Genomic DNA, 8,547 nt, shown 5'->3' with positions numbered 1-8,547 from the left:
TGTTCAGAGCCTTTATGATAGTAGTTGCAGTCATGTCCAAGCAGTGGATGGCAAAATGGAAACATGAGTACTTACCGATGATGCTGATGAAGTACACGTTGTGGATCGTGGTGGGTAGGGGGGTCCTTTGAAGTTTGTGCAGACCCAGCAATTTCTGGCCAGCGTCCTGATGTCCTCGATGGAGTAGGGGAGGTTATGTGCTTTGATGAAGTGAAAAAAAACAGGTGATCCCAGGGTGGCAGAGGTCATTGTGGTGTGCCTGCAGATGGTCCATCTGCACACTGGCTCAAGTGCCCAGAGACAAGGCATCCAAGGGCTCGTTGAGCTTTCCAAATTATTTTAAAATTTGGAGATACAGCACAAAAACAGGCCCTTTTGGCCCACGAACCCACACCTTTCAAATACACCAATGTGACCAATTAACCTTTTAACCCCACCGGTCTTTGGCATGTGGGAGGAAACCGGAGCACCCGGAGGAAATCCACGCAGACGTGGGGAGAATGTACAACTCCTTTCAGACAGCATCGGATTCGAACCAAGGCCGCTGGTGCTGTAACACCCTGGTGCCAATCTCTATGCTAATTATACTTTATGACAGCAGGATAATCTGGTTTAATGAAGTTGACTGAGGTAAGTGTTGGCCAGGACATTGAAAAACTTGTCCCTCATCTTCACGATCGAATTGTGTTCTGCTTTGGTTGCAGAATTAGAATCAGGTTTATTGGTCATGAACATGTGTCACAAAATTTGTTGCTTTGCGGTAGCAGTGTTACATATTTCATGGGCAAAAATTGCCATATATTGCAATCCCATAAACCAAAGGTTTAAAAAAAGGGTAGTAATTAGAGCAAAAAAGAAAAGGTGAGGTAATGTCGATAGGTTCATTTTCCGATCAAGGACGGCTCGGTTGGCGCACCGGTTAGTGCAACGACTTTACAACGCCAGCGATTGGGACGTAGGTTTGAATCCTGAGCTATCTGTAAGGATTTAGTATGTTCTCCCCGTGCCTGCATGAGTTTTCCCCGGAGGCTCCAGTTTTCTCTCACCGTTTGAAACATATCGGGGGTGTAGGTTAATCGGGTGTAAACTGGGCGGCGTGGACTCGTGGACTGGAATGACCATGCTGCATGTCTAAATTTTTTAAAAATCGGAAGCTGTTTTTGTAGCATTGAGGGGATGTCTTCAGGCTCCTGTACCTCCTTCCTGATGGTAGCAATGAGTTCATGAGATATGAACTTCACCAGCAAAGCTGACACTTTAATTGATCCTTTTGCCAATGGCTTTGCAAGATCATTGCAAAGTGATTCCCCTTGTGGGGTCTTCAGCTGAACTATCCACCAAATCAAGAAAGCATAGGCAATATTCTTTGAAAGATATTAATGATGACTTATTACGCCAGCTCAGACGTTTATTACTATTCAGGATTTGTTCAATTACATAACTTTGAACTACTCAGATCTATTGGAATTAGTTCCTATCGTAAACAACAATCTTGTAAATACAGACTGTAATGAGCACTGCCTGTACCATAAACATGCTAGGAAATGCACTTGGGAAATCATAAACAGAGTGAAACTTAGGAATGGTGACTGTGGGAATCTGAAACAGCAAGGCCAAAGAGGTTTTTTTTCCATGATCTGCTTAATCTTGAGTTAGTATGTGCCGAAAACTAAATGGACTGACGTTTGTCCTTGTTAGAAACAGAAGTACCTTCACAGAAATTGCTCGAGACAAAAATTGAGAACAAAGAACATTTATTATACAACAATGCAAAGTTGGGTGCTTCCCCTTACCCTGGGAATACACACATACACTGGGGCACAGTTGATTTCAGTATAGAAGTACCCTCCCCCTTACATTCTTCTGCCTCCTGGATGAGTTTGGCATTAGGCAATCCTGTCTGCCTACGTGCTGTTTCTGTGAACTTGGAGGACCAGGGGGTATCCTGTCGGTGTCCCATCATGTCATTGTCCTTAATGTCCTTATTCACAAACCTGCCTTTGTTCTAATTCACACCTTCCCGACTCTCAGGGCTAAAACCTCTTCATATGCAGAACTTGCTAATACTGTCTAGGGCTAGAAGACCCTTATCTTATTCAGACTAACTTTACTTCCTACATTCTATTATCTATTATCTATCCTTATCTTATTCATACTGGTGAACTTGCTGATTCTGTCTAAAAGGCTAGAAGGCCCTTATCTTATTCAGACTAACTTTACTTCCTGCATTCTAATATCTATTCTTATCCTATTCATACTGGCTTTATTCATTACACATATATCTAGACTAGTTTCCTCGTCTTCATATTTTTATATCAGTTTTACTCATCTCTCACATCCTTGGATATTTGTACTACAGGTTCACCATCCTTTATCTGGACATCTAAAATCTGGAAAGCTCTAAAATCCAGTAAGTGGGGGGAGAGGTGGCTGGGTGGCCGGCGCTTGGGGGAGACGGCTGGACGGCTGAGGGACCAGCGGTTGGGGGAGACGCCCGGGCGACTGGAAGGGGGTGGGGGTGGATACGCCAGCACAATTCAGGACAGGAATAAAGGACACATTTTCTCACAAACAAAAAGAACAGAAGTAGGCCATTTGGCTTATTGAGTCTGCTCTGCAAATCCACCCTGAGCTAAATTGTTCTCACATCTATTTCCAAATTCTGGCCTTTTCCCCATATCCCTGATCCCCTGACTAATTAGATACCTGTCAATCTCCCTCTTAAACTCCCCCAGTGATCGAGCCTCCACAGCTCCCTGATAGAAGATCTTCAAGGATGTGCTGAACAAATCCACAAACTTTTGGCTAAAGAAATTTCTCCTCATCGCTGTTTTAAATGGGTACCTTCTCATTCTGAGACTGTGCCCTCTCGTCCTGGACTCACCCACCAAGGGAAACCTCTTATTCACATCTACTCCGTCCAATCCTTTCAACATTCAAAATGTTTCTATGAGATCCCCTCTCATTCTTCTATACAATCCAAGAGCCTCTAAACATTCTTCATAATTGGCCCGTGCATTCCTGGAATCATCCTGGTAAATCTTCTCTGTCTTCCCTCTAACATTATTACATCCTTTCTAAGATAAGGGGCCCAAAAATGCACACAGTACTCCAAATGAGGTCTCACCAGTGCCCCACAGAGCCTCATCAATACCTCTTTACTCTTCTATATTATTCCTCTTGAAATGAAGGCTAACATAGCATATGCTTTTGTTTACTGCTGATCCAACATGGGTATCCTGCATAAGGACCCCCAAGTCCCTCTGCACTTCCAAATTTTGAATTTTCAAAATAATCTGCCTGTTTATTTCTTCTTCCAAAATGTATAACTGTACATTTCTCAACATTGTATCTCATATGCTGTTTCTTTGCCCATTCTCCTAAACTCTCCAAGTCTCTACGCAACCTTTCGGTTTCTTCAACACTTCCTACTCCACCATCTATCTTGATGTCATCTGCAAACTTGGTCACAAAACCATTCAATCCATCATCTAAATCTCCAATATACATCGTAAAAAGAAGCAGCCCCAAAACCGACCCCTGTGGAACATCACTAGTAACCAGCAACCTACCAGAAACAGATCCCTTTATTCCCACTCTTTGCTTTTTCCCCATTGGCCAATGCTCCACCCAATCTAATATCTTTCCTGTAATTCCATGGGCCTCATCTTATAAAGCAACCTCTTATACGGCACCTTATCGAAGACCTTTTGAAAATCCAAATACACAACATCCACAGCCTCGCCCTTGTCTATCGTACATGAGATTTATTTAAAAAATCCATTAGGTTGGTCAAACAGGATCTTCCCTTCATGAATCCATGCTGGCTTGGACCTATCATGCCATGCACCTTGAGGTATTTCATAAATTCGTCCTTGAGGATCGATGCCAATAACTTTCCAACTACTAATGTCAGACTAATAGGCCTATAATTTCCTTTGTTCTGCCTCCCTCCTTTCTTAAACAGAAGAACTACATTTGCAGCTTTTCAATCCTCCAGAACCATGGCAGAGTCTATGAATTTCTGGAAACTAATTTCCAATGCCTCCACAATCTTCAAAGCCACCTCTTTCAGAACCCATGGGTGCACGTAATCCAGTCCTGGAGACTTATCTATCTTTAGTCCATTCAGCTTACTAAGCACTATCTCTCTAGTAATCCTGACTGTACTTCGCTGAGACCTCTGACTATCAGGTATATTAGTGTTGTCTTCCTCAGTGAAGACTAACACAAAATATCCATTCATTTCCTCTGCCATCTCTTTGTTACCCATTATAATTTCTCCAGTATCATTTTCAAGTGGTCCTATATCTACCCATGTTTCTCTTTTACTCTTTATATATTTAGAAAAACTCTTAGTATCCTTTTGTATGTTCTTTGCCAATTTACTTTTATAATTCATCTTTTCATTCCTAATGACTTTATTTGTCTCTTTCTGTAAGTTTTTAAAAGTTTCTCAGTCCTCTGTCTTTTCCACTAATTTTTGCTTCCTTGTCTGCCTTCCCTTTTGTTTTTGTTGTAGTCATAACCTCTCTTGTTAGCCACATTTGTGCCATTTTTCCACTCATAATTTTCCTTTTCCTTAGAATATATCTATCCTGCGCTTTCTTTATTTCTTGTAGAAATATCCCATGGAGCCTGTATTTAAAGATTCATGAACCCCATAATATAAATTGGCCATTCTTAATCAAGGCCTTGCTAGTGGCCATGCAAACATGATCGCTGTCATTACCGAAACCAACTAAATGACTGTTTCAGAGGGAAGAGAGCCCATAAATTCTGAGCAGAGTCCTAAGTGGGGGGGGGGGGGGGGGGTGGGGGGGGGGAGGGGAGCCGTAGCCAAAATAAAATGGTTGAGATAGGCAGATTTTTAAATTTATTCTTTTTTTTATATAAAAAAGAAAATGTGGTGATATGACCACCGGCCTTCTGCAGGAGGTGACCTCTGTACCTGCAGTAAGACCACTGAAGGGGACTGACTCCACCTGGCTGACTGTCGATCAACTGACCTGAATATAAACCAGAGCCGGCCCCTCCTGGGCCATTCACCCATGGAGCCACCAGGACAGAAACGAATGTACAGACTTTTAATGGATTAAAGCCCGTTGTACAGTCTTTGCTGAGTTCTTGTGTTTGCCTGCTGCACCACAGCCCACCACAGAAAAATAAGCTGTACCTGCGGTGCGCTGTTAGACCGAAGCAAACACACAAAACCGAAGAGACTGTACAACAGGCTTTAATCGGCAAAGACGTCCACAGATCAGGGCTGGCTATACTGCTGTAAGCTCTGAGTGAGTCTTCGGAGGGCCGGCTCAGGCTTATATCCCGGAGGGTGATTGACACCTGACCAGGTGGGGCTTGATCCATTCAGGACAACTGATTGACAGCCGGCCCAGGTGTTGTCCTGACCCCCCCATACTCTCCTGCAGATACAGAGGTTGCCCTCTGCAGTAGGCCAGTGGTGTAACACCACAGTACCGACAATTATATAAAATACTCATAAACTGAATACATAAAGCAGCTTCAGATTAAAAGAATCAACAGATTGTTGGAGGTTTCACAATTATGGAAAAGAATCAGAGAATCCAAAGCAAACATCACCCCCCGAGAGACAGCGGGAATTAAAACAGCAGGGAACAAGGAAACAACAAAGAAATTATCTCAAATTATTTTGGGGTTGTCATCATAGAATTGTGCATGACTGTGGTTACAAGGCAAATGAGGAGCCTTAATCCACGCTGCTGAAGATCCAGCTGCGCTGGGTAGGTCACATCTCCAGAATGGAGGACCATCGCCTTCCCAAGATCGTGTTATATGGCGAGCTCTCCACTGACCACCATGACAGAGGTGCACCAAAGAAGAGGTACAAGGACTGCCTAAAGAAATCTCTTGATGCCTGCCACATTGACCACTGCCAGTGGGCTGATATCGCCTCCAACCGTGTATCTTGGCGCCTCACAGTTCGGCGGGCAGCAACCTCCTTTGAAGAAGACCGCAGAGCCCACCTCACTGACAAAAGACAAAGGAGGAAAAACCCAACACCCAACCCCAACCCACCAATTTTCCCTTGCAACCGCGTCTGCCTGTCCCGCATCGGACTTGTCAGCCACAAACGAGCCTGCAGCTGACGTGGACATTACCCCTCCATTAATCTTCATCTGCGAAGCTAAGCCAAAGAAAGAAGAAGAAGAAGAAGAAGAAGAAGAAGAAGAAGAAGAAGAAGAAGAAGAAGAATTATTATTAAGCAATGGAAAAGTATTGAAGCGATCCATGTAAAATACAAAAGTCTTCAGACTGTGGTTGAAGTAAAAACACGATGCTGGAGAAACTCATCAGGTCACCCAGTGCACTTTACACAGCAAAGATAAAGATACATAACCAACATTTTGTGCTCAAGCCTTAAAGGTCACTGTTTAACCCGCTGCATTTCTCCAGTGTTGTATTTTTACTTAGAGGGATTAATGCAGGATGATACTAATGGTGACTCGTTGTCTACCTTACGGCAGGCAGGAGGAAATTTTGTGTGATATTATTTGTTCCGTACTATTAAATGACAATAAAATCATCTTGGAATCTGGAATCGTAAAAAAGATACTGAAACCTGATGTCCTAAATCCCGGTGATTCAAAAGAATGAGCAACCAATAACAATAACCGGTGCTGACCGGTGGCTAATCTGTCCTGTTATCTCCGTGAAACTTGCCCAGAGATATCTGTTGCTGCATGAGAATAAATGTTGAAAGTCTCAATGAGCTGCAGAGAAAGATTGATCTGGCAGGGCCTCAAAGACAATCAGTGGGGTGGGGGGGGGGGGGGGGGGGTGGGTGGAAACAGGGGATTCAGGAACTAATTAAAGAAATTAACAGCAGATGTTGAAATTGCGAGCAAACAATGGGAAGCTGGAGAGACTGAACAGGCCAGGCAGCATCTGTAGAAAGAAATGGACAGTCAAGATTTCCGGTCAGGACCCTCAACCGCCACATGTCCTTCCTAGATACAGCAAAATCCCCAGTATCCTTCACCTATGCGGATGCCGGATATGCCAATTTTCCAGTTGCCGGAGACATACAATGCCTAACTAATAGACGTCCATTAAGAATAAATAGTTTAAAAGACAAAAGACAGTGCAACATTTAAAGTTATTTGAAAATAAAATCAGCATTGCAGTCCTCAATGTAAAGTTCACTTTAATCAGGTAATTCCCATAACTTGTAAAATTTAAATTTGAACCCCAATCGTTGGTGCTGTAACAGTGTTGACCTTACCACTACACTAACCGTGCCACCATCATAATTAACCTTCTTCCCCCAAGTTTGCAGATAAAGCCTTACTAAAATACTTAATGCTAATAAAGATAAAGACATTTACTAAGAGACACTGTGGGAGAGTCATCCCAGCAGCAAGTGGCCTCGGCTGGCTCTTCATCCTGGGCACCGTCATTTTATTCAAACACAACTTTATTCAACCAGCCACTCTGGGCAGGGCGCTGCCAAGGCAATTTGCTGGCTGAACGCTTGCTCGCATCTTCACCAAGGGGTTGAAGGATGCTTCAGACAACATTTTTTTCTACAATTGTAAGTTTTTATTTATTTATTTATTTATTCGTATTCATCGCAAACTTTTATTTATTCCCTCAAATTTTTTTTGTCGGTTGCTTGAAATCTGGATACCAGAGATTTTACTACACTTGTCCACTTCTTACCTGTGTTCCTCCCATTGATTATTCCTCCCTCCTCTCCTCTCTTTCTTCCTCCACCCCCCCTTTTAATTTTAATTCGGCCACCTGCTTGTTTATCTCACAGAGATCTCAGGCCCGAAACATTGGTTACCTGTGTGGTGATATGTAATTACACCACTAGGTCACCAGGGATCATCCCAGTGAGCAGTCCAGAGCTACAGTCTAGCCTTCCAGGTTTGTCTTGCAGAGAGACAAGACCTCTTAGTGAACATATTAGTTTATTAAAGCTGTCATATACTCGCACTGTTAATGTGGTTATTGTCAGTACAATTTAATAAACTAATATGTACACTAAGAGGTCTTGTCTCTCTGCAAGACAAACCTGGAAGGCTAGACTGTAGCTCTGGACTGCTTTATAGACAAGGTCACCGGGATGACCCTTAGTGACCTAATGGTGTAATTATATATCACCACATTCTGTTCCTTCCCATTGACGCTGCGTGACCTGCTAAGTTTCCCCAGCACGTTTGTGTATTTCACCCATTTCTCTCTTTTCTTGCCTCACCTGATCTCATCGTTCTCATTATAAACCACATGGTAAATCATAAATTTGTCAAAAATAACTCAGAAGTCTCTGGAGTCAAAGCTACCTGAAAGCTACATCACATCTAGGGTAGTGAAGATAGTGATAATGAGAATGAGTTTATTGTCATACTCATTGTCCCATGTACAAATGCACTAACATTCTTAATTGCAGGAGTTGAACAGGAACTTGTAAAGAAATACTATAATGCAGTAAACCCCCACTATCTGGCACCTATGGGGATTGGTAGGTGGCAGATAAGTGAATTTTCCAGTTGCTTGAGATTT

The sequence above is a fragment of the Narcine bancroftii genome, chromosome 7 (assembly GCF_036971445.1).
Source record: "Narcine bancroftii isolate sNarBan1 chromosome 7, sNarBan1.hap1, whole genome shotgun sequence".
NCBI lineage: Eukaryota > Metazoa > Chordata > Chondrichthyes > Torpediniformes > Narcinidae > Narcine > Narcine bancroftii.
Note: the sequence above shows the minus strand (reverse complement) of the source record.